Raw genomic sequence first — 27754 nt, 5'->3', positions numbered from 1 at the left:
TGTATCTGTTATTTGGCAGAAGGGTTGTGTTTCTCTCTCTCTCTTTTTTTTTTTTTCTGTAAGGAACATTGGAGGAGTATTTCTGACAGGAGTGGAACAGATGCAGAAAGTTTCCCAACTCAGCTCCATGTGTATTTTTATCATGGAGGTAACATAGCATCATCCAAATACAAATAGGCAAAGGCTGTTAGATAGGAGACCAGTAAATTGGATCATTTTCCTAAGCTGCTCGCTTAAGGGGCCTCCCAAATAATGGTTTTGATCTTCAGTTTTTTAGGACACGGGGAACAGCAGTGTGTGCTCTAAGAAAGAGAGGAAGCATGGAAAAGGGTCTAAGGAGCTGGGAGAAGGCAAGGAGGGATATCAATGGGGAGGGACCTGGTGCTCAATATCTCCCCCTGCCCACCTAGAGCATGGGATGAAGCTATTAAATCATTTCCAAACCAGATGTTGGGGCTGCAAAACCAACCTACCCTTTCCTTGGCCAGCACACTTTCTGTGCACTGGTGCTGCTTCTCAGGAGGGAATGCAGGCTGTGGAGCAGGAGCCTGTCTAAACATTAAAGCTGTTTAGGTAAATACCAGCTGGTACTCTGTCCTGTTAGCAAATAAAAGCCTCTATTTTAAATTAGTGTTGCACGGAAGAACAATGTTTAAATAGTTGCATTGTCTTCTCCTGGAAAATAAATAACGTAAATGCAGTGGACTCCTGGGGAGAATGCTCCAGCTAAACTGCCGAAGTCACCAGGAGATCAGTATCGCCTCTCAGCTACACTGCGGGACGAGGGATGTCAGCACAATTAGGATGATGGCAGCGGTGAAAGGAGGCACGGAAAAACCCTTCGCTCAGGTTAGCCGGCGGCAGAGGCAGGGAAAGAAACGCAGCCCAGGCTGGCAGCTGCTAAATTCCCTGTCTGCTGGGGACAGGGGGCTTTGAGAGCCCCCAGCCCAAACCTCTGACCTGCACGCTGATAAACTCCAGCCTCTGGGGCTGAGCCCCCTGCCAGGTCTTGCACCTGCCTGTGGCAGCTCCAGGGTGAGAAATTAAAGGACAGCCTGAGCCATCCTTCCCTTTTTCTTCATGGCTGTTGCAAGCTCTTTTCTGTTTATATTTAAAGAGCACTAGAGGGCTGCAGAGATCTACGTTTGCAATTGCAGACACTGGCATTAATGCAGTATCTGTACTTTGGGGCCAGTTCCTCCAGTTCTTAAAGGGAAGCAGACAGCAGGGATGTGGGGATGGGATGGTTTGGGTTTTCATTTCCTGCAAATAGAAGACTGAGGTGTTGCTGAGATGCAGCCAGGTGAGGAGTGGCTCACACCTGGGAGGGAAACAAGAAACAGGTGGTTCTGCTGCAAAAAAACACAAAATGGTTCAGGTTCATCCCCAGTCCAACCCCCCTGCTCAAAGCTTGTGCAGGGCTGTGTTCCGCTGGATTTTCAGCATCTCTAAGGATGGAGATGCTACAGCCTCTGTGGGCAACCTGTTCCACTGCTTGACAGCTCTCTTACACCCAGAAGTAAGCTTTTCTTTTGCTATATTTTTCTTTTTTTGCTTAAATATGGATTTTCTATGCTTTGCTTTGCGCCCATTGCCTTTCCAGCAGACCCCACTGAGAGGAGTCTGGCTCCATCCTCGGACTGGCAACAGTGGCGCGAGGCAACTATGTTAAAGGGTGATAATGCTCTATGTTTAACTAAAAGAAAGTGACAGAAAACCTTGAGGTAACAGGTTAAAACAGGAAGGCCAGCCTAGAAAGGGCCTTGTGAGACTGTGAGGCCAATCCTTGTGATCCCAGCCACGCACCTTTGCTTGCTGCTCTGATGGCTTTTTCCAATTTCCAGCCTTTGTTGATTCTGGGCTGGTTTATGTTGTGGTGCCAGTGCTGTCCTTCAGGTTCAATGGCTTGTTTTTTTTTTTTTTTTTTTTTTTTTTTCCCCCCTTAGGTGTCCTGTGCCTGTGGAGCCTACAAAAAACAGTTGTTTGGTTTCTCAGTGCTCATTCTGCTGAGCTGCAAACCCCAGCTCCCCTCCAGCACCGCAGCCGCTCGGTTCTCTGATCACTCGAGTAGTTTTGTTTATCCTGTGATCCACACACAGCCTCTTTCCTTGTCTGTTGTGGGAGTGTGGCCATGGGGGTCCACAAGCCCCATGGTTGGTGATAACATCGGAGTCTTAACAGTGAGGCCAGGAGGAATGTAAAGAGTTTAAAAGAAACAAGAAGGGTGATTCAGGAGATGCCTTGCTGCTTTTCTCCAGCCGTTAAGACATGGAAGTTGCTGGGTGTTTGCTCTTGCCAGGCAAAGTTGTTAACCAGTGAATAGTTAGTGGAAAAGTACTGCTGTAGGGTGAATGGCATAAGAAGGGTGCCAGTCCTCAGTAAAAGGAGAGCTGAAGTTATGCCCTCAATGTGAGAGAGTTGAAGTTATGTCATCAATAAAGTAGTAGCAGTTACTGATCCTGAAAGAACACTGGTGTCCGTGTGGTCTTTACACCACAAATGGTGCCTGAACATGGGCCTGAAGAACATTACACCTCAAACAGCGTCCGAACAGGGACATGAAGAACAGGGACAGGGTCAGGCTAACAGAACAGGGACAAAAACAAAAAAGGAATGAACAAGGACAGGCTAGCAGAACAGGGACCAGGACAGGAACAGGGACACCGATCGCCTCATGAAGATAGGTTCAGTCGAACTCAGCAAACCGCTCAGAGAAGCTCGTACTGAAAGTCGCTGAAGGGAAGCACACCCGAGCTGGAAGGAAGCTGAAGCTGAGAGAAGCAGACCCGCGCACACAACTGCCCCTCACTGCCCGAAGGTAAGCAGCTGCACGCTATGGGGAATCATATGTCCTTAGAACCAAAGAATGGCCTGGTAACCTTCCGGTTTATTCCCTTTATTACGAATCAGACAGTTTATGATCCAGAAACACGGGACCAAATTGAGGTCAAGCTTTGGGACTCTGCTACTAAAAACGACAAGGTTGTGGCAGGATTGCTCGGCACCTGGCAAGCAATCTCTGAGGCCTTAAAGAGCCATGTGGGACCACAGTCAGAAACGTGCGGTTTGCCAGATAGCGGGGGAGCTGTGGGCTTGTCCACCGACCCGCCAGCTACGCCATTGCTGCCCCCTGCCCTACTGCCATCACAGGCCTTTGCCGTTGCGCCCCCGGTGAACTGAGCTCTCCTTTTGATCCAGGCCCTAGAGGCCCTGAAAAAAAAAGGAACTGTTTCCCCTCAATCTGGGAGGAATAACATACATAGGGCCCGAAGGCCAAGTTGCTTAACAACTTAAAGCGATAATAAATAAAGTAATAGCAGTTACTGATCCTAATAGAACCCTGCTGCCTGTGAGGTCGTTACGCCACAGGTGCCGTACGTGTTTTTAGGGTCCTAATTAGGGTTAGGCTTAGTGTTACAGTTAGGGATACGTTTCGGGTTGTTTGGAAAGAGAGAGGCTCAGAGTCCTGTTGTGTGGGGGGTTGCGTAAAGGCTCCCCAAGGGCGTGTACCCAAAGGCTTCCGCTGGGAGCACTTTTTGATGGGAGAAAGTGGCGCCGTACGTGTTTTTTAGGGTCCTACTTATGGTTCGGCTCAGTGTTCCTGTTAGGGTTATGTTTCAGGTTCTTTGGGACAAGAGAAGGTGCAGAGTCCTGTTGTGTGTGAGGTTGCGTAAAAGACACACAAAAAGAGCTTGAGCTTTCTCTCTTTTCAAACAACCCTTACTGTAACCCTAAACCTTTCCTTAATTATAACTGTAATAAACATATTTCTTTCTATGTGTTTAATATGCTGTGGAGTTGCATTAACTTACTATGCAGTAACTGTTTGTTTGTGAAAATAAGAAAACGATCATATCTCTTTGTCTTTTGCTTTTGGCAAACATAGGGTGTACTAACTGGGAAGAGAGAGCATGTATTTCACTTCTGTAACTAATTTGCTGCTGTCATGCCATTATTACAGGTATGCTATTTACCTGTTGCCTTACTTTTTACTCTTTAGAGTTATACGCTGCTTCCTGTTTAGTGTTTGTATGGTTACTATGCATGAAACTTCTCTCTTCTTCTAGAAGGTTTTAGGCACTACCCTAATATAAACAGTAGTATAATATTTAAGAAATGAGTTCTTCAAGGTGTTTTCCACACTCTTAGAATGAAATGTTGAATGTCGCTTGTTGCTGTTCTCTTTAAGACTGTGATGAATTTACGTGGAAATACTTTTCGGGATGTAATTTGTGTGTGAGTTGCCCAAACACAAATAATGAATAGAAGGGGTGCTCTAAGAAAAAAGGCAACATCTGGGGCTGTTCTGTCTGGTTCATTCTCTGTGCAACTGTACTGATTGATTGCTAATTAGAGGTTAGGTGAGGTTCCCTGATTTATTCTTAAACAACACACAGTCCCAAGAACTCTTCTTGGACAAGAAACTGACTTATCTTCCTCTTGTAATTCTTGGACAGTAGGAAAATGTCACCTCAATTTGGCATTGCATAACAGTATTGGTCAAACATTTTGTAAATTTGAAGTAGCTTAATCCAATTAACAAGCAGCTAATTTAGCATGACATAAACAGTAGATGTGTGACTCCAGCTTTGTTCATTAAAATCAACAGTAAGTCACTATCTTGACACCTAAAAGGTGTATAATCATTCACCATTTAATTAGCATCAGTATGTCAGGTACTCATTAGAATAATTGACTAAAGTCTTGCTTGTTGAAAATGGCTTTTTGCTTAATTTTATGCACTTAGGACGGTGTTTTCCATTTCACAAAAACATGTAGGCAGATCTCATGGGTCATCTGCATAATTTGTTTGCCAGGTTAACGTAGGCACATCCTCCAGTGCTTTGTGCAGCTTGACTGGTATAGCTTAGGCAGTAAGTTTCCACAGCTTCTTCTACAAAATATAACTTATGAAATTGTTAGGTGACCATAAGTAAAAAGTGCAAGTTAACTCTGATGATTAATCAGAAATATAAAAACAGCTAAGTTAGCCAACTTCAGAGGAATTGGGTCTGCGCAAGTCCTCCTTTAACAGTCTCTGACCAGAACTGCTTTGGAGAGACAGTGTTGCGAAGACAGTTTACGAAGCAGTTGATACAGAAGATAGAAAGGCACAAACTGTTTCTAATGAATGTGCTTGTTTATATTAATAGTTTCAGGCAGTATCTGTTGGCAAGGATGACAGGACTTGTGGTGGGTGCTGCTTCCCAGCTTCCAGACTAGCGGTGCAGAGTGATGCTTCTCTGGCCAAGGGGCCCATGACAGCTCCCAGAACAAGAACAGTATCCAGACTGTTATGCAGCTGAGAAAGTTAGTGTAAACTAAGCATACCTTGTCCAGACACTGCTTGCTGTGGAAGTTCGTCATGGGTTAAAATTAAAACTTGCATAAAAGCCCTGGGCGTGGGCTCAAGCCTAGTATTATCAGTGGTGTTGCTGTCTCCCAAGAGCAAAATGCAGACCTCAGATAATCTATGGGGCTTGCAGCAGACCTTGGATAAAGCCTTAGCTGAATAACTTGAAAGTGTCTCCAGGATAAAGCATCAGCAGCAAGTTTGTTATTTTGCAAGATAATGAGCACTGGAGCACTGTTTTTTTTTTTTGTTTGTTTGTTTTTTTTAAATCAGTGAAATTCATTGCAAATCTAATGCAGTATGTGACAAGTAAACCTACGTTGAGCTGTTGTGACTCAGCCTCAGGAATGCAATTTAGATCTTCCTCTTTCAGTTGGTTATTTTTTGTTTTTTAGTGCTTATGGTTACAGGTCATTTTACAAAAGAGGAAAGGAAGATTAGATATAAAAACAAATTCCATGGTTTACATTTGAAGATTTGGGAGAAAATTTCACATTTTTACAGGAACTAAAATGGTGAAAGCAGTTTCAAAGTAAGAATGACAAGAAAGGTACAATGTATTCCACCCTGCACTTGTATTTACGTATATGTTTAAAAAAATATAAAATGACCAGCATTAAGGTTGCAAATCATCCAATAAAAATAAAGAAGTAAATGCATGATATGTGTGCAGCACAGACTAAAAGTAAAAGGTGAAATAGCAGCATGCAGAAGGCATCCAGTGTGACAGATCGAGCAACTGAACCCAGTACCCTGTGTTAATTATATAGATATACTTGTACTGATACTTAATCTGACTTTATGTGAAGAAACTTTTAAGGGGGGCCTTAGTTTGATGCTACAGCCAGGTAAGGTGGTGAGAGATCTGCGTGTTTCTGTGCCGTTTCATAGTTACCTTGGGTCTTGTTAACGGAGGAGTCTTTCCACTCTGACTGCAGAGTCAGTAGCTACATCAAGTTTTGGAACTTGTGCCTGTTTTCCTGCGTTATTGTGCTGTATTACAGTGTCTGTGTCTCTTCTCTATTCCCATTGACTTTGAATTATTACACTAAGCATTATTATTCAGGTCAAATATCTAGAGCTGGCAGTTTGCATCCGTAGAGGGAAGAGGAAACTATGCCAGATTTTCTGTACCAGTTGGGCTGGTGGCTGCCTCTGCTTATCACCCTTCAAAGAGCATACTGTTCACTTGAGCATGGGCAGCAGGAAAACTGGTTGTGTTTGCCTGTTGTCTATTCCCTCTGACGGCAGGCACTCCCAGGGCCGTGCAGTTAGTTCAGAGAACTGACGGAATGCAGCAGACACGTCTCAGCAGCGCACTCAGCAGCACAGGCTGGGCAAATCATCTCCTATTTTAATACTTCGAGGGCCTCTCTCTGAAACTGATAGCATTGTCTCACAGAGTTAATTCATTTTTATAAACATTCACACCGATGTCTCTTCAAGGTGAATACCAATCATGGAAATGCCCAGGTTTATTTTTCCTAGGCTCTCTTCCTGAAACAGGTAGGAGAGTTGTCTGATGGGATCAGAAGAACAGCCTATTTAGCAACAGCAATGTCTCTGGGTTTTCGTTCTTAGATCTCAAAAAACTTTTCAAAGGAATTTAATAGCATTTTTTATATAACAAACATATGGTAAATAAATAAAACAGTGGGAAAAGGAGAGAAAGTCACCTTCTCTTGGGCCACCCAATAACTAATTTTACAGCCTGGAGAAGAACTGTCACTTGAGCTCCTTGCCAGAGATTTAAGATCAGAAATAGCAGAAGTGTGAATAGAAGCCTCAGTTCAAAGTTCTATCCACTAACCAACACTGGTGTCTCACTTCCAAGAGTGGAATTAAAAACATGCGCTGAGATATAATTGAAATATTAGCTACCGGTTTCCCTGAACTCTGAATTAATAGGACATTATAGCTGTTTGAAAACTTTAGAGATGATGGACTACCTGGAAGATGGTTTCATTTTGAGAAAGGAAAATAAGTTGCTAATTTGCTGGGAAGTGAATCAGAAGAAGATGGAAGTAAGTGTCAGGCAAGTCTGGAAAAAGGAACTGTGAAAACAGCCTCTCAAGAGAGAGGTATAGAGATGACCTTTTCTTATTCTGGGTTCCTTTGTTAATGAAGGCAACGTTGTTTTAAAGTGCAGCAAGTCTGAACTTCTGTAGATGGGGTTTGTCAGGTTGGAAATTTGCTGGGACGAGACCTTCTATTACATGAGCCTCTCTATGAATTATAACCTTTAAATATTAAATACGCTTCAGGTCAAGCTAGTCCAGTTTATGAGGCAGCAGGTACAGGGAAAGAAAAGTAAATACTTGCATTTTATGAGTGTAATTTCAATCGAAATTCCAGGTTTGTTACTCACGCCAAAATTGTATATAAAATTGCTATAGCAATCAAAGCATGAATCAAGGTTCATAAAGCCAACTTGAATCTTTAATGAAAATTCTTTCAAGGATTTGTTGCCACTAACAAATCAGCATCATTTGCTTTTTCACAGTCTAGAGGACAGGCTGCTGTAACAAAGATCTCTTGCCAGTCTCATTTGTACAAGGTTAATCGCTGTAACTCTGAAAGTCTTTTCAGGGATAACAGTATTCATTGGAATACCTTTCCTGGGCATTTTCTGCCTTTAAGAGTATTAAGACATACATAAATCGAGAACTTTCTGTGACTGAACCGATGGTATACTTTATTCAGGGTCAGCAAAACTTCAGCAATGCAAAAAGAACATGAACAGACATTACAGATTTGATGAATATTTTGAATAGGTAAGATTTCTATCTTCAAAAAATGTTCTTCAAGGTAAACAGAAATGTACACAGATTTGATTACAAATTACTAAATGGCTATCAGAGAAGTGGAAATTCTCCCATGGGAAATAAGATTTCATTTTTCTTTCTTGATGTGATATTAAAAAGTGAAATTTAGGTAAAACATGGGGAAGAATTGCAATCGAACTAACGGAACTAAGAGTGTAACCTGCCGAATGGAGTGGATTGAAGACATCTCTAGTAGAACAAACTGTGCCAAAATCAGCAGAAACATGTGGTCCACTTTTGGAAGTTCATGAGATCTGCATACAAATAAGTGCATGGCAAACTAACTCATCAAATTCCATTAATGGAAAATGCACCTTACAGAGATACAAACGGAATTTAAAAACATTTGGAGAGAAGGAGAGAGAAAAAGGGGTAGTGGAAAGGAGGAAGTGGGCTAATATTATTAAGCTTTTGATACATCTTGTGTTTTAACCGTCATGTTTCCATTAACTTCATGGAAAAAAAAGTTTACAGAACCTTAAGACTTTTCATATTATTCTGTCTCCAAGGTATTGATATTTCATAAAATGTCCATGGAAGGTCTTACATTTCTGTTACTGAAAAGTCTTACAGAGCTCTGCAGTCAAATGGATAAATTGTTTCTCTTAAATCTGTATTTCTGCAATGTAATGTTTTTGATTTAAACAAAATCTGTTAAATTTTGCTTTTAATAGAAAACCAAAAAATAATTGCAGATTTCTCCTACAGAGAGTAAACATTTTGTTTTCTTAAATATTACACAGGACATTAGCATGAATCATGCAAATCTGAAGTGGTATTCTTTGTGGAAAAAGTCCTCAGGACGCTTGATTCAACACTAATATTCCCTGCTTAGACATGACAATGTTGCTGTTGGCACACAGAACAGTCGTTTTCTGTGAATATAAAGATCTATTGGATGGCTTGACAGCCGAAACAAAAGCAGTGGCCTGATTTGGATGTTAAGGGAGCTGTAGAGATGTGCTATCTGAATGTGTTTCCTCTGGTATATTCCAGATAGAGAAATATTTGATGTGACTGGAAACATCCAAACTTTATTTGTGCACAGTTAGCTCTTCTTAAAAATTTCAAGTCTTAGAATTCAGCAAGCGTAAGATTTTCCGTTCATCTAATGCATGTGTATCTTATGCTTTCAGCAAGCTACCACTGGTAGTTCCATGCATTTTTTCTCATCTTTGAGATTGTTCACATTTTTTCCAAATGCTTCAAAATATTTTTTTTCTAGTTTTCCACGACTAATGTTTTTTTCTGCAGCTACCTCTGGTTCTAAGACTATGGCATTTGAGTAATCCAAAAAAACTGCCATTTCTGCAGTGATGAAGGAAACATTGCTTTAGGTAGCAGTAAATATCCAGGTGTAGCATTGATTAAAGACTTGCTATGATACCTACAGAAAAAAAAAGTCCATAGCGGATGTGTTTAAAGCCACTTTCATGAATTTTCAGTTAGTATCGTCTTATGGTTTCTTTGTGGCCCCTTCATCTGTCTCTTGCCTTTAAGATTAGATTTTGAACGCTTGGAGCAATCAGTAACTTTCTGGTCATATGGCAAGCATAGAAAGGTGCTTGCTTAGTTTATGATAATTTTTACAATCCTGTAAGAATCTAAACTTCAGGTTGGAAGGTTTACACTGTAAGACTGTTTGATTCTGGGTCTGATGCCGTGTAGTAGTTCCTAAATTCCTGGTGTGTGTTATGGCAACATAAGCTGTTGTGTTACAATGTTATTCAAAGGTTCTCAGATATTTTCTTTTACAGTGGTCCAAATAAAAGTGAAAAGGCATCTTCTCTCAGATATATTTGCTTTGTTTCAGTGTGGGCAAAACAGCTTGACTTTGGCATTTCAGTGGTAATATATGTGAAATATTTAAGAGTGAAGATAATGAAGTGGAAACAAAGCAGTAATATTTCGAAATATTTCTCCAAGCTAATATAGACAAAATCAAATTGTTTCCATGACTTTTTGAAAAATATCAAATAGGCCTTATTTCTGATGGAAACACATTCCAGCTGGTGGAGGGAGGTGGGGAGGGAGAAGTTTTAAAGAAGCAGATCTTTCAGAGGAAGCTCTGATGAAAGTAAGAGATTTTTTTGTTGTTGTTTACACTAATCAGTAGTGGCAAGCAGGTGAGTCACTGAATGCTTAAAAAAAAAAAAAGCACTTGCATTAGTAACTATACATTAGACAATGAGCAACAGAGTTAAAAATGGAGGAACCAGTGTAGCATAGGTGGGAAAAATGCAACCTCCCCCAGAAGAGTAGACTATGTTCTAGAGCAACCTCTCTAGTAGTGACCGGCATTCATTTGTGCCACTGTATTCTCCGTTGCGTTTTCCTTGTGACCTTGAAAGTTGAAAACTCTGTGGATGAAATCCATTGTTTGGTATGGTACACTTACTGTACAGCACTCATAGCAAAAGCTAATTAAACTTCTTTTTTTTTTTTTTCCTGACATAGTGAACCCATCTTTTTGTGGGCAGCGTGTGGTTCACGTGAAATGATTGGAGAAAAGGAAAAATGCAGTTTTGGCAGGTGGAAATAAATATGGTGAAAAGAAGCTTGGTCGGTTTTGTAAGGTTGGCTAATTTTAACTGAAATCAACATACCCTTTCCATCAGCTGTGAAGACTCATATTAAATAACGTACCCTGTGCAGTGGACTCCGGAGGCGGGTTCAGCATCCTGCAAAAGGCACGAAGCTCCTTTGCTAACTTCCATTAGTAAGTACATCAGTTAGGCTTCCACACATCCAACTCACGTGTAAAAATTTGCTAGGACAGATGGTGCCAACAGGAGAAAGGTCTTGCAGGAAGGAATTCAGTCACTTTTTTTAAAAAAGCAAAAGCAGCAGCTGTGGTTTTGATTATTATTAAGGTAATTATAAAAGGAAGAATTATTGGCAGTGAGTCACTTGGTGCACCTGTGACAGAAATGGGTCCTCTGTTGTGCTTCCTATTAAGTCAGTGATGGCCAACATCTGCCCTGTGTTGGAACCAGGGTGATAACGCTTCGTGGTCACCAAGATTTATCAGCTCGGATGGGTTTGGCACCCGAGGCTTCCCATAGATTTAGCAATTTTACGTCCTCTGTATTTGAACAGTGTGTTTCTCATTCTGCCTTCTGGAGCCATGCTCAGCTCAATGCCTACTGTGAAGGCTTCTTATACAGCACTTTATGTCCCCTTTCTTCAGGAGTGAAACAAAAATTCCTGCATGCTGTAACTGGTAATGCAGAGCTAAAGTTTTGCAGGTTGCTCTTTTATAGTGTTCAGAATGGAAAATCAATGAGTTGCTCAGATGGCATCACACCATGTGTTAATGTCATCTGTAATAATACCTCAAAATCATTCCACCTGCTGTTCGTGTAGGGCCAAGACTCAAGTTTCTTGAAGTAAATGGGTCCACATAAAGCTGAAGAAAAGTTAATCAAGTGCACAACAATGCTATGGAAAGCAGTGAAAAAATATAGACATGCATTGTTTAAAAGGAAAAAGAAAAAAGAAGCTTTCTTTAAAGAATGAGAAGAAATAAATCATTGTTTTATCATATAGGCAAAAACAGCAAGCATGTAGTGAAGCGAGTCAGTGCACGTAACTTGGTATTAAAAGGCTGTTCCAGATGACGGGTGCACACAGAGGATGAGTCTTTCCCTGCTCATGTTGGTTTATGGCAGTTGAAGCCAAGACACTTCCAAGTGTTATGGTCATGGATGGAGATGATCCAGCTGAAAAGTAAACTTTTTTTTTTCCTCTTAGGTTCGTGCTCGGTTTCCTAAATCATCTTGCTGTGCTATCCCAGAAGTGCTGATACATGGGAATGTCAGGACCAGCAATCTAGTGGTGGACCTGTATCAGCCCAGGCTTCGAACTGCTGAAATGGCTGTGGAATTGCAGCCAAAATTTCATACAGTTGTGAAACTTTCTGCTTTGAGGTGTGTCTATTGGTGCCAGTAAAGTAGAATTATAAACGTGTATTTTGATTGGTCTCAGTGACAATGATGTCCAGGCACATCGATGGGGTAAACAAAATATCCTCCTGAGATCTCTGAGAGATACGGAAATATTCTGAGCACCACTTCAGAGACTGACTACATCCCAGAATGATTATGTGGCTTTTTAAAAGGTTCACACTACACTGAGGAACAGGAAATCTCCCAGTTTATATTCCTATGATTTAACCACCAATGCCCACATCTTTGAAATGTGTGAGAATCATCTTAGTATGCAAAAACATTGATCACTCAGTGGTAGTGATATTCTGATATTCAGGTGATGTTCTGTCCTGGATGGACCTTATCGTTGTACTTTATCCTCTTTCTCCAAGTCATTCGTAGTTTTATTTTTGCTGCAGAAATTGTAAGCTGGTGTTTCGTCAATAATATCCAACTCAGTTCAGTCATGGCACCTATTCTGTCAGCAGCTGCAAATGCAGACCAGACGGAGAATGCCACTTGAGCTGTGATTCAACAAATGCTGTTTAGTGCTCTTCTTAAGAAGAAGTGTTAATGGATCTCCCAGAAAAATATAGCTGTAGATTTGGTTTACAGGAAATCTTTGATGTGATACTGATTTTTTTCACAGTTTAAGGTTTATGAGAGAAATTTAGGCACTCCATGTATATAAAAATAACTCGTAATGAAGGAGTACAATGATAATTGTGGATTTCAGTACTTCTTCTTCACTGTAGTGTTGGTTCCCGTTGATCATACTGATTTCTCATAGTTCTTACTTATGGCTAATGAAAACACCAAGATACGGGGTGGTAAAAGCTTGCTGCTTTAGCTAGGCTCATCTTCATGTAGTGCTTCATCATCATTGCAGTCACATCAGAGCCTTCATTTTGTGTTTAATCATTTTCATTTAGGACTCTGAATGACATTGTACATATAAAACTTGATTCTCATTTGCTGTAACTCCTCCATGCACACATCTGAACAGGGAGTAAATTCTTTACATTGACTTTAAGTCATCTCATGACATTTGTGGGGCAGTGTAAAATGAACAAACAAAACCCATTTGACTGCATACGATGTGCCCCAGACTAATTAATGAGTCCATGCTACAAAGCACGGGAGATCAAGCTTGAAGTCTGGACTCATTCTCTGTTTCATCTGCTGTGGTATGAGATTGCTTTTTTTATAACACAAGGCAAAAAAAAATAAAAATGTGTTGGCTTGGAGGCAGACGGCAGAATAGTTGTAGTGAGAATGCTGTGCAGCTCCATCCAGATGCAGAGCATAAAAATGTGGGTCAGACCACTCAGCTACCGGTGCTGAATTTACGCACTTGCTTTGGTATTTTCATGTGGTACCGCACTCTGCCACGTAGAGTCATCTAATGTGTCTTCTGGGGCTGTTGATGGGCTCAGGTTTAAAAAATAAAATAGTGACCTACTTGAGAAAGTTGTCAATGCAAGAAAGAGACTATTCGATGTACGCTCTGCAGGCCGAATGGGGATTAGAGGCGTTTAACTGTGAATCTTTTAACCTGCAGGTTTTATGACCAGATCCTTTTATTGTTTTTTTTTAATCTTCACAGCCTAAAAGGGTTAGGAGGAAGGGAAGAGGAGAGGAAATTATCTTATAGCAACTTCAGAAACTGTCTTTGTAACTGGGAATAAAAAAGTCCAATGAAATGGGAATGAGACGATAAATTGTCTCCTCTTATATGTTCCTAACTTGTTATTATTTTCATTAAATGTTCACAGACACAATTTCAGTGTTTAAATCAACATGATGACCTAGTTAAAAAAAAAAAAAGTTGGGAAAGAATATAGCTTTAGTTATATGCAGTGACGATTTTATAAACTTTACAGAGTACATAAATATAATCTAACATGTATGTAAGGCTCCCGAATCATACGAAAGGCCATCAGAATGATGAGGGAAGTCTGTAGTCTCTGCATCCTTTTTATGCATTTGGCTTAAAATACTTTTACATCCAAATGGCAGTTTAGGGAGAAAAGCAGGATTCCCTCATTATGGTTTCAGCATTGAGAAGTTCATTATGTACATTGTTTATTATGAACAATACACTTTGGGGAAATCATGTCCCCATCAAGGCTGATAATAAAATTCCCTCATTTCCACTGGGGCTAAGTTTTCAGATGTTGTTCTTGCTCTGAGAAAATAAAAGATAAAACTTCAGTTCCTGCACTATCTTCACTGGTCTTTGGGAATAATCCACATAGTATTTTTGTTTACAAAATACTGAGCAGCGTAATTTTAATCCAGAAAAATGATGAGGGGTAGGTAATTAACTCCAATTTTGTAAGTGCGCTAATGTAATTGATGCAGAGTATCCAAGTATTGTTGTATTCCTTGCATTCTTTCCCTGCTGATGTAGAATAGGAAAGCATCAAATAAGTCCTCATTTCTGGTAATATTATAGCAACCATTTCACTAAAGACAGGGACCAAGCAAACAACTGACCACTAAGCCAAAACATCCAGAGATAAGAAGGTGAAATAAAGTCAGGCCTGTCTGGATCTTGGATTCATCCATATCTTGGATTTGTTCTGAAGTTCAGAAATTGGCTAGAGCTCAATCTCACTTTCATTTTTATTGTATTTTGGCACGCAAGCAGGCTGAATTTTTTAGGACAACTGTTATTCTATAGAATTATTAATGATCTATGTTTCCTATGTGACAACATAAATGTTATCAGTTACCAGTAACAAGCATCATAAAAGTAGTTTGCAGCAGTCTTTCTTGGCAACTTGATAATTCACACTGCAGTAGTAAGACATTCTCTGGGGCTCCTTTTCATCACTAATGTAGTGCATGAATGCAGAGCATTTATCTTTAGTGTATCTTAGAATTGGGCAAGGATATTATTTGGCATTATCACAGTACAAGTGCTCTTTCTTCAGGTCTGCTCTGATTCTTGTAAAACACTAAATCTTGCGTTCCTAATGCCTGATCATACCCTGCTGTAATAAACGTTAAAACAAATGAAAAAGAAAAATCAAAGTATACTGTAGTTGAACTCCTGAGATGTATTGTAACAGCACTTTAACTTGCACTTCAGTTTTGCACAAATAGCTTTCTATTTTAGGTCTTGTGCATTTATGAAAAAACAGCAAAAGCTCTATTTATATTGAAGATGCAAGACTACTAATATGGGGCTAAATTAGTTACCGTCATCTATTTTTCATACTGCAAGCCCTGTTAGCAGCCCATGTCAGCTGCAAATTAAGTTGCATGGAGGTATAGTTCTCAACAGAAATCAATTTTCAGTACAAAATGCCTTTTTTTGCAGTTTTATGGCTTAAAACTACTTACATGAAGTGATTTATTGTTTGCAGTTAGGGGAGAAGGCTGTTGAGGTAATGATAGTCTGATTTTGACTTTTTTAGGCTTTATTGGCAGTGTTTGATTTTAAATAATAAATTTAAAATAATACATGACTAAATATAAAGTTAATCTGAATCTTTAAAGTATACTAATTTGTTGCCACATGGGAATTTGCATAGTATGTAAGAATTTGCCCCAAAAATCAAATGACGTTTGTCAAATTACACAAGCTGTATTTCAAGCTGCCAAATGGTGGAAAGGTGAAAACCAGGGGCTGCTGAAGGAAATACAAACAGAATCTTAATTATTATATTTATTTATAAATAACGATGGCAGTAGTACCACGGATATACAACAGGGTAGCCTGGATTGCTGCATAGACCAGATCCTCAGTAGCCATAAACTTGTTCCAGTGAAGTGGGGCCATTTAGCTTCAAGTTATCCTGGACTGTGCCTGTTCGCCCTGCCTGAGGCTCAGTCCTAACATAACTATTTGTAGTCTGAAATAAGAATTTGTCTTGACAGAGAACGTGGCGATGCTGAAATGGACTTATTTTGTCTGCACTTGAAATTAACCTTTTGTTGATGTAGTCAATGGGGATTTAATCCAGATTTAGTTTCCAGAAACAGAGAGAAGTACTCTCCGCGTGTTCCTTACGTGCAGTCAGAACAGCAGCAGCAGCAGGGATGTAGGGCTGCGTGGAGTCAGAGTGGAGGTGTACTTGGAAGCACTTGTTTGGGAGGGAGTGATGGCAATCCAGCAACACTTTCTGAAATTTGAACACATGTTGATGGTCCCAGTGTTTTGCTGGTGAGCTCTGGGCTACAAGTAGGCCTTTATACCTTACGCTTGCCTTCTCAGCAATTCTTAGTACTGTTTTTGTTTCCAGTTTCGTAGGATAAATGTCTGGTTGCATTAGACGTTGTCTAAATGTGAGAAGTAACATGAGCAGCATGCAGCTCAAAGTAATGGGAAAAATATACCCAATGAAATGCCTGCTGTCCTAACATAACTGCTTATCCTCAAAAAATGAAGTGCTCTGATCGAAGGCAAACAGCTATCTGCAAGCCTTACGCTTCCAGTTTTTCATAGGCTCGTATTTGACTGCTTCTCGTACAGCACAAGACTGTTTCTTTATGATGCAGTCACTCACAGTCAATACAACAGAAGGTTTTCTTCATTCTTGTGCTTTTAATTTCAAGACTATTCATTACTGTCTTCCAGTGCTGCCTTATATCCATCCATTCATTGTTATTCATATGTTTTTATTTCTTAAAAGATGGAAATGACACTTTTCTATCTTGATTAAACTCCCTACCATTTTACTTTTTAACTACTAATCCATATCTTAATAGTCTTCTCTCTTAAGAATTGATACTATGATATTGTGGAAACATACTTTAGAAAGTACTGCTTTGTCATTCTTCTTGTTCTAGTGTATGAAATAATTTCTGAGTGCATGATGAGGACTTCATCAAACATGTAATCCAGCTGAATGACCCTAGTGTGGTAGGTGAATTTACTGTCATAGCACCCCTTGCAATAACTTCTTTATAAAGTCACACGCTGGGATTGTTGCCTGAGGTGTTGTTAACTAAACTAAATATCAGTGGAGAAAGCCAAGATACGCAGTGCTGACGTTCTGAGGCTGATTGGAGTTGGAGGGAGGGCTTAAAGTTCGAATCTCTGAGGTTATTAATGTTAGTTTCAGCAGTGACACAATCCACTGTAACAGATCATGAACCTGTACAACCTGGAGAGGAAGGTGGGTTTTGTCAAATAGAATATTGCTCCCCATCGCCACCCCAGAAGCAAAAGAATAGCATACTGTTAAAAAAAAATGGGTATTGTCATGTGCTGTGTGCTTGGGTCCAAACCAGAGGTAAAAACAGAGGTTTTTGCATCAACACAAAGCATGATCATCATAAGCTGACCTTTAAGTGTATGATTAGTATATTTAAATGAATTGTGTCGTTTAGGGAACTTAATCATGTTGAACCAGAACTCAAAAAAAAAAAAAAAAAAGGAAAAAAATGATGTTTGTAGCCTACAACACATTTATTTTTAAACCATTAATTTTCTCAGAGAAAACTGAAATCCGTATAAAGGAGTCCTTACAGAAATGTACTGAAATGTTCAGAAGATGCATTCCTGTAAAAGATTATATATAACAGAAATCTTCTCTTTCTGGAATATGGAATAAAATGTTAATACCTCATTTCAGATGTCAAGGAAAGGGATTGTCTCATTATGTAGATACCTGTTTGTTTCCTTGTATGTTTTAAAAGATTTGTGGAAAATGAATAAATAAATAATTAAGGTGTTAAACGAAAGGCTCTTTGGTAAGATGGACAGTTGTCAGACCTTACGTGCCCGTGGATCCTTGCAACTGGGACATCTCTGGAAAGGAAAGAAGCTGAGGGGGGAGAAAAGAAATTTAAGAGCATTTTAGGACAAGTGTAGGGAGTTGCTCGTTCTAAGTGTGTGCTGTATCTGCCTCTCCTGTGCTTTGTGGTGGAGGCGTGAGTGGTGGCCATTGGAAGGAGCCCTGAACTCTAGTGGTATACAAAACTGGGGTTGCTCAACTTTTTCTTACACTGCATTTAAGTTTTTCAGCCTCTGAGATTTGCTTTTTGTTGTTTACAGGCTCTGTTTTTCCCTCTTTTATTACTTGCATTTTATTTTCTGCAAAGATAATGTGCCTCAAAGTCAAACACAAAAGGAGGCTGGTGACAGACAAGCTGCTTTTTATCATCTTGAGGGAATTACTGTCATTCGCTAAATATGTGACCTGCTCTCTTCTGCTCTCTTTTCATCCTGCAGCAAATAAGTAGTGCAGCTGGGAATCAAAACAAACAAACAAACAAAAAGAAGTTGCCTTCCTGAAAACAGGCCGGTATAGTAGCTACAAGCTCTGTGATTGCCCGGCTATATTCCCCCATCAAAAGAACTACAACCGGTGCCTTGGTGATTACCAGGAAAGTGTGTCAACTGCCACCAAATGCATTTGATGTATGGGGTCACTAGTTCAAAAGTATGTTGGAATTTGCTGTGTTCTGCTGATTTTTTTTTTTTGGTTAGGAATCTGGCAGATACGGTTTTCATGTTTCTCTGTGTATTTATTTCCGTTTAATCAGGAACTGTATCCTGAAGGAGTACGTTGTCTGTCTCAGAAACCTTCTGCACGTGGAAGACAACTCAGCAGCAGTTCTTTGGTCTAAGTTTGGGCTGGATGCGGAATATTTGGGTCCTCTTTCACTCTCTGTGGTGTTTATTGATTGTGAGACATTCATAAACGTGTTGCTGAGGTTGATACGCTCAATGTCAACATCTCCTGTAATGTATCAGGCAAGGAGGTGAAACAGCGTAACCCTTGTAGAACAGAGTGAAGCTAGCCAGAAGAGGTTTGGGAAGAGATCTGCAAAGGTGTGTAGGTGGCTATGTGGTTATCCGAAATGTTGTTGATCCTCCAGTAGGCGAGGTATGAAACAGAGAAGTAGCCTGTCTCACAAAGCATTAGTGACCTGAACATAGAAGGAAGCAGGTAGATACAGCCAGATGGATTTCAAAGACACTGTGGATCAGTGCTGGTCACCATGACAGACAGTGGCTGCAGTACAGGTGGCTTAACTGTTGTCAAGGTTTTTTTACTGTCATTGCAACAACAACAAAAAAGAAGTTACAGAAGAGAGTTTGAAGGTGTAAGAGGACGGCTCCTAACAAGTGCTGAGGTACCGTGTCTCAGGTCTCAGGAAGGCAGTTGGAGAAGCAGACAATGCAAGAAGCAGCTGTGAGACGAGGCAGGAACTGACATTTTAGTACCAGAGACAAAAGATAACAATATGTGCGTAGTGTGTGTGCCTGACGTGATACAGCAGGTACGGGACTTGAGTCAAGAGGTGAAGGGATTGCTCTAAGGTCACGCGGGATAATCTCACAGTTGAGTCGAGACCTCTTGAATCCTCATCCCTTTCCACAGACACCAAATGTCATTTTGTCTCCAGATCAGCTTGTCTTCATCCAAAGGGAAATACACTATTTGGCCTTAGACATTCATTACAAAAGTAGCAGCGGCGTATGAATTTCTCTCCTGACAGATTACCTTCTCCTGTGATTTAACTGGCAGAATGTTGAACCCAATGCAAAGGGGAGAAACCACCAAGAAGACATCACTATTTCCTACTCTAAACTTGCCCTTTTAAAACTACTCACGTTTGGTATTTCTTCAGATGGCTTCTGGGAAATATGGAGGTCATTATTGACAGGATGTGGAAGGAAGAGCTGTAATCATTTTATGCTGCGGAAGGAATTCCCTGGGAATTTGAAGTGCAAAAACTCTCGAGCCCATATCCTTAATGAACAAGTGAACATGAGGTGGTGTATCTTAAGCTGGACTCCTTAATAACTCAGTGTACATTGTATGTATAGAGGTGAGGTAAGGATCACTTAAACCCTGTCTTTGAAATTTAGTTTCATTTAATCATTTTTCAGAACATTTAACTTCCAACATGCTGAACTTTGTTCCTTTTCGATAGACTAGTGTTATTGTATGGTCATAAAGTTAATTTTGACTCTGACAGCGTCATTTCTGTTGGTGATGCTACTTCCAGTTCTCAGCTTTCATTTCACTAAGCAGGAAAGGCATCAAAAGATCCAGTTTTAGTCTGCCTGACTAAAGGAAGAGTGGGGTTTACTATCCAGATATTTTGAGTATTTTCTCATTTCACAACTCAGGTGCTAAAATTATTCTGCTTCAGACCTCTTGCCCTGAGGATTACTTAACTCATCCTCTTGCCAAGGTAGCAAAATGAATGTCATTTTTCTCAGCCTTATTTACAGTAAGCTCCCTTTGTTCAACATAGAAGCAGGAAAGAATTCTTAAAGTGGACATAGATCACATTTATGTTCACTTAATTTCCCTTTACACTGCAAGAATGATGTAAAACAACCTTAGAATAGACCAAAATCAGACCCTCTCTACCAATGGTCTTGCAGTAGGAACTGCAGTAAAGCTAATTCATTTAACCTTCTTTAATAGTAGGCCACTCATTATTTACATAGTTTACAAGTCATTTAATTTTTTTATTAGCCCTAGAGGAAGAAAGATGATGCCAGGAGGAGTGTTTGCCTCTGTTTAGATACGCCCCTGTTTACTCCGGACAACACTGATACTCATCATTTTCACTTTGAATGTGTGCCACGTTTAAACTAAATTCTGGGAGTGGGAGACCTTGTGACGCTATTGGGAAGTTCCCATTGACCTAAATGGAACACCTTCAAGATGCCTATGAGAATATTATTTCTTCTGTGACCATTGAGCTCTCAACTACTATTTCTATATCTACTTCCTACTATCTGGATACCGTCAGGAGTGTAGGTCCCATTTAATCCTGCTCAGCCAGTGTCATTGCTTATATTGGTCCCTCTCTGTGGCATTTTTCTTCTTTTTTTCACCCTGTGGAATATTCAAGGGTGAAAATTCATCACAAGCTGCCTGCTATAGTAATGATTTGTAAGACATATGTGCATGTCTGCTGGGAGGTGACCTCTTCAACTAAACCACCAAACAGGCTGTAATAGTCAGAAATGACCAGAAATACGACTGGGACATGTCTCAAATGTGAAAATACTGAATAAGAACTTCACTATTCAATACAGCTACATACTTACACAGCACTGTATAGCATTAAGCAATATGAGGGCATAGTCTAGAAGAAACAGCTAAGAAACAGTATCTGACTAGGACTTAATGCTATTTGCTTGCTCTGGACTTGTATAACACGTGCTCTCTCCAAATACGATTCTCTAACTTTTCGTGAAATGAAGATGCTGATTCTTTCTTTAGCTGATTCCAGGTGCAAATGGTGTTAGTGTCCAATTATAGCGTGTGCAAGTGCTGGGAGAGGACAGTAAGAGAAAGACGAGTGGAAAAAGGACAAAAGAAAAGACACTCTCATCAGGGTTGTGCAGTGTTCCTTCTTCTGTATATCAATTCTAAAAAAGTAAGGGATCATTAGCTATGCTTTTTTTTTTCCCCAAACCTTGTAGAGTTAGCAATTCTATTAATAATAAGCACTCTCCTATTAAGCAAACTATCCAATTATTAATCCATTAGCAAGTATATTGCAGAAAATTTCATTGTATTATCCATGGAGAAGACATGTTCCTGACACACTTTTTTTTTTTGGGGGGGGGGGGGAAGGAGGAGGGGGAAACAGTGGGGGGAAAGTATCTTCTAATTATGATTTAAAAGGTTATCTTCCTAAACTTAATGAGGAATTAACGATTTGCCTTATTTCGTAGTACTCTAGCAAAATCTTCTCACAAATTAACTGTACCTCCTGTTCTCTGCCTTGAAAACTTCTCATGACACGTTCAAGCTCTCTATGCGTTGCTCTTCTGTTTTGTTAGGAGCAGCAAGATTATGTAAGAAAATGGCAGCAATTATGATATTAACATAATGGGAACAATTAGTACAGCAAAATCCAAGTTTTAATTGAAATGCACTCATGTCTGTTCAGAAGGTCTTTGTCATATCTTGATTTATCTTCTGGTTGTGATAATGTTCTGCTTTCTATTAGTGGGGGTGAAAGCAGAGTGAAAGCATTCAGGCATACAAAACTCCAAGGGAAATATATGGAAAAGCAACCTCATAGCTTTGATATCTGACAAGGGCTTAGTTATAGTGCTCATTGATAATTTCCCCTTGAGTCTTTTTTGAGGGGAAGAGTTGGAGTTTTATTGCTAAACAGCAACAAGAAAGGACATCACGGAACCCGTATTTTGTCTTGGGAAGAAACCTTCTGAAAACCAAAAGTTTTGTTCTTGAAATTCGGGTGTGTGTAAGTTTTCAGTGTCAAAAAAAAAAAAGTGCAGGTTTCACATCAGCTCACCTGACATACAGATGATATTCCGCATCCTCACTGCCTGCTTGCTTTTTCTATCTTCAGACAGAGCAATTTATGTCTTAATAACACTTTTCCACATAGAAAGGGATTATAAATATTTCCTTACAATGCAGGATGTTGTTAAGTGTAGACAGTGAGATAAGTGAGGCTGGTAGTGGTCACACAAGCCTTCTGTCCAACTTTATTAAGGCTTATATTTAATTTTTATTTCAGCAAATAGTTATGTTTAATTTTTAACCTTTCCTTAGGTGAAAAGGGAACTGGAGAATATTTCTCCTCTTTTTTTTTTTTTTTTTAATCTACTTTTGTCCTTTCTTAGGTCTTTCCCAGAAAGAAGATCCATTTATCGTAACTGATTATAACATTCTCCTTTTCAGTTACTTGGCTCCCTGCACTGCATTTCTTACTTGCTGCCATGAATACCTAATCCCAAATGAGAATTAGAGAAGCCCGATCTGCAGCACTAAGCAACTGTGCAATGGAATTGGAGGGGCACAGGGCTGTCTTTCTGAAGCTGTCTGTTTATCCATGTAAATTGCCTTCTCTGCCCATGCAGAGTGAGGACAGCACCTCATGCCCACTCCATCCTTTCTGTCTGCTATATTGCTAAATGTCATGAGCTCTGACAAACAGCTGATTTATGACTGACACTTTGAAATCCCCTAGGAAAGTCACAAGCTGTTTCGACAATAAAGCAGGGTTATGATTTGAAGATGTTAAGCGAAGTCCAACAGTTCCATGTTTTAGAGTTTTTCTGGGTTATAGGATGCTGAAAAGGATTCCTAAAAGCCAGGCACGTTCAGACCTTTATGACCTTCTGTCATACCTTACAGGTACACAGAGTTCTTTACAGATAGAACTAGGAGTACTAGTTCTAGGAGTTTTCAGAGGAGCATAATGCCCGTTTTTATATTTGGTGTAAGTACTTAGCACCCTCTGTGAAACATGCCTGGAAAATAAAGGTGATGTAAGTACTTACACGCTACACTTAGCTGTTTCAGAAAACAACAATTTTCGTCTCTTAATACAGTGCCTTACTGAGCAGAACAGTGTTAGAAAATCCATGACAAGATGGGTTTTAAGCTGTTGTCTTCCCAGCCCATTGGGAAGACATTGGTCCATTGGGAAACTTGCTCCTCCTTAGTTCTGATTTTACTACTGCATTATTCTGGGAGGCTTGGGTATGTTCTGCTTCAGAAGCATTTGGCTGACTTCATTAATGGCACTGTGAATAGGCTTTGGTGAAAGACAGAGATGTGTAGGTGATGATGATTAGTAGTAACTTTTACAATTACAACTTACCTGGAGTCATGGAAATGATCCTCCTGAAAACAATGTTGAGGCACATGCAAGACAAAGAGGTGATCAGAGACAGCCAGTGTGGCTTCACCGAGGGTAAATCGTGCCTGACCAGTCTGGTGGCTTTCTATGATGGAGTGACTGCATCAATTGACAAAGGAAGACAGATCGATGTCATCTACCTGGACTTCTGCAAGGCCTTTGACAGAGTCCCACTGACATCCTGGTCTCCAAATTGTAGAGGTAAGGATTTGTTGAGTGGACCATTCAGTGGGTAAGGAATTGGCTTGAAGGTCACACCTAGAGAGTGGTGGTCAACGGCTCTATGTCCAAATGGAGGCCAGTGACGAGTGGTGTACCTCAGGGGTCTGGCCTAGGACTGGTACTGTTTAATATCTTTATCAACGACATAGACAGTGGGATCGAGTGCACCCTCAACAAGTTCACAGATGACACCATGATGAGTGGTGCAGTCAGTACAACAGAAGGAAGGGACGACATCCAAAGGGACCTGGACAAGCTTGAGAAGGGCGCCCACTTGAACCTAATGAGGTTCAACAAGCTTAAGTGCAAGGTGCTGCACTTGAGCTGGGACAATCCCAGACCTGAGTACAGACTGGGTGAAGAACTCACTGAGAGCAGCCCTGCAGAGAAGGACTTGGGGGTTCTGATGGATGAAAATCTTGACAGGAGCCAGCAGTGCGCGCTTGAAGCCCAGAAGTCCAACTGCATCCTGGGCTGCATCAAAAAAGGAGTGGCCAGCAGGTGGAGGGAGGTGATTGTCCCCCTCTACTCTGCCCTTGTGAGGCCCCACTTGGAGTCCTGTGTCCAGGTCTGGAGCCCCAGGACAAGAAGGATGTTGATCTGCTAGAGCGGGTCCAGAGGAGGGCCACAAAGATGATCAAGGGGCTGAAGTACCTCTCCTACAAAGAAAGGCTGAGAGAGCTGGGGCTGTTCAGCCTACAGAAGAGAAGGCTCTGGGGTGACATCATTGCAGCCTCTTAGTACTTAAAGAGGACTTGTAAAAAAAGATGGAGAGCAGCTCTTTGCTTAATCAGGTATTGACACGATGAGGGGGAATAGTTTTAAACTAAAAGAGGGGAGATTTAGATTAGAGGTTAGGAGGAAATTCTTCACTCCGAGGGCGGTGAGGCCTTGGAACAGGTTGCCCACAGGGGTTGTGGATGCCCCATCCCTTGGAGGTGTTCAAGACCAGGTTGGATGAGGCCCTGAGCAACCTGATCTAGTGGGTGGCGTCCCTGCCTATGGCAGGGGTGGTGGAACTAGATGATCTTTGGGGTCCCTTCCAAAACAAGCCATTCTATGATTCTATGATACCTGCTTAAATTTAAAAAAAAAAACTACAATAAAATAGGTGACAAACATTTTCTCTGTAGCTCTAGATTTTTATTAACCAGCCAAATTCTTTTTTTCTTACTCTAATAGTTAAGATTAACAGATCGTTCTGCACTTAAAAGACATCCAGTGACTCATTTAGGAGGTGAAGTGTACTATTATGCCATTTGTTTTACTGTCTAAAATAAAGTACCTTTTTGTGAAAATACATAATTGTTTTCAAGGGTTTTAATTTCCTGGTGTTATTAGTCACTGGTAAATGGAATTAACACCTGTATTACCTTTAATATTGTGCAAAGAACAATTGCATTAATGTATTCTCAACAGTAAGGATATCCCAGTTTGCTGCTGTGTCTCGCTAGCTGACCTTGCTCACTAGACAGTTTAGCTCGTATTTTGCAACTAAACTCTTGCTGTTGTGATTTGTGTTAAGTTGGTGGTTTACAAAAGTGTATTTCTGTAGTTAAAACTGGTCACAGTCCAAAAAATGAATCCCTAATCATGCAGCAGTTGCTGAGCTATTGGTAGATTCTCAGGAAAAGACTCCAAAGGCCCCAGAATAAAAATCCCATTAATGAGAAGTGGTGTAAGAGGAAATTGGTCTGTGAAAATGAACTCATCTTCTACTTGTGCAGCAAAGCAGAAAGAGGACAATGACATGTTTAGCTACTTGTCACTGCTTACCCAGTATGCACACTTCTCCCTAACTTGACACTTAGGGCAATTTTAGGATTTTAATTAACAAATTGTAGCTAAGTCTATTATAAAACTAATAAAGGCAAAATTGTTTTTCCATTTGCACAACAAGCCCAAGTTAGTGTAAAGAAATTTATCCTCTGATGTGGTAATAACAAGCCTTTCTTTCCTCTCTCTACTCTCCTTTCTCTACTGAAAAATTGACTTTACAATTACATACTGCTTCTTTTTAAAAGTGAACCTTTCTTCTTGCTTTACCCTTACTGCTGCTTTTTTAATACTGTCATGGTGATTACGTATGGTTTTCTAAATGAAGAGTTGGAAGAAGAAACTCAATTTTCTTTATCTGTAATGATAAAATTCCTGTGTACCTAATATATGCATACATTTTTATGTTTGTGTTAACTTATGTCAGAAAGTTAAACTGGCAGGGCCTTTTGGCAGCCCAAATTGAATCTCTGTACCTTCTTTCCCTAGGAAGTTAATGGAAGTTAGCTGTGTACTTGCTGTTTGTGCCAAGAGAGGATGTCCTGACGCTTGAGCAAACAGCATCTTGAACCAACCCAGGTATCTAACAAGAAATTGCAACCACTGAAATACTGCGGTGTAGGTCCAGATAAGAAAAAACCCTCATTGGCATACTCTAACCTTGGCATGCTATTACCTCATCCCCAGGAAATCAGCACGAAACCACTGGGGCTGTTTCTCACAATAACATGCTGCGGTTTGAACACCTTTCCAAGCACTTACTGCGACGTCTGTGTTGTGAGCCCCTCGGCACAGGCTGATAGCCCTGGCCTTAGAAATGGTCGTACACCAGCTGTAAGCTAATTGAGCAACGCTCATGATGCTAAAAGACGGTGAGAAACACGTGGGCATGGTTCCTTGCTAGGAGAGGCATAGCTTCAGTTTCAGTGACAGGCAAGATCTGTGGACTTGAACGAGGACCAGGAAAAGCTGGGCAGCTGCTCCCAGCAAAGGCATGGCCCTCCCGTCCTGACAGAGCAGCAGACCGAGCTGCAGCACAAACCAGAGTTGATGGCAAGAGGTTGCCATCAGCCAGCAGATTGCAGAACGTTACCGCTGTGTGTGGCGGTGGCTCCCGTGCCTGATTTCACCAGCACTCCCTGTGGGCTCGGGAGGGAGCAGGAGATTTGCCAGAGAAGCCCATGAGCTAAATCCTCTGATCTGCTGCATATGCTGCAGTGTGTGCTGTCATCCCAGGTGTAGTTACTTTGTTTATAAAAGTGAGGATATGGAGCTTTAAAAAAAAAAAAAAAAAAAAAAAAAGACAGCACAGCAAACTTCTATGATTTCCTTTGATTAATGGCTAGCTGAAGGAAAGTATTTTGCAGAAAATTTACAAACTGAAAAGTGTTTGTTTCTGAATATCAGCAATGTTTCAAGAATGCATTACAGCAGCAGTGTTATAAATTGATGTATTCCATTGATCATCCCCTTCTGGACAGAAAATGAAAACAAACAAAAACAAAAACAAGCCATTTCTTTGATCACAAATGGCTATAATAATGAGGTTGTTTCATTTTCAGAATGTATGGCTTCTCATGTTTGAAAGATATTATAATGTCACATACAGAAGTTAGAAATTGTAGCTGGTGTGAAGTTATGATTTGACTGCTGCTGACTCCAAATGTTTAATTAAAAGTCAAGGCAGAAAATTAATAATTTGTCAGTATTATAAACGGATTCATCTTATAGTTAGAGGCAGTTGGGGGTCAAAGATCCTAACCTTGCTGAATAAAAAGGTGCCTGGTTTAGTGATCGCTGGTTCAACATCGTTTAAATATTCAGCTGAAAAAATATAATGGAATGTAATGGTACATAAATTCTCCAAGGAGAAAATAAAGCCTATATGTATGTCTATATTTTACACCCTGAATGTTCTGCAGTTTGACAAGGACATGGATGAAGTTATCTTATGCTGGTGGTAGTGGAAGGTTGATTAAGAGCCCAGCAGCAATTATGAATTGGCTGGTGCCAGCAAAATGTAACAGCCTACTAGT

At 40.3% G+C, this 27754-nt stretch overlaps 1 long non-coding RNA gene across 2 annotated transcripts; it reads left to right on the top strand.

Moving 5' to 3' along the window:
* The first annotated feature begins 318 nt into the window (after positions 1–318).
* On the top strand, positions 319–12147 carry LOC106046239 (uncharacterized). 2 transcript variants are annotated; one of them, XR_010826673.1, is made up of 5 exons: positions 319–1519; positions 1947–2818; positions 3887–3961; positions 10636–10897; positions 11932–12147. It is a non-coding gene; the product is annotated as an uncharacterized lncRNA (long non-coding RNA). The 2 variants fall into 2 exon arrangements; XR_010826674.1 differs by lacking the exon at positions 3887–3961.
* Positions 12148–27754: the final 15607 nt, after the last annotated feature.

This window comes from Anser cygnoides, chromosome 26 (assembly GCF_040182565.1).
Source record: "Anser cygnoides isolate HZ-2024a breed goose chromosome 26, Taihu_goose_T2T_genome, whole genome shotgun sequence".
NCBI classification, from domain to species: Eukaryota; Metazoa; Chordata; class Aves; order Anseriformes; family Anatidae; genus Anser; species Anser cygnoides.
This window is presented reverse-complemented; position numbering and strand designations above follow the sequence as displayed.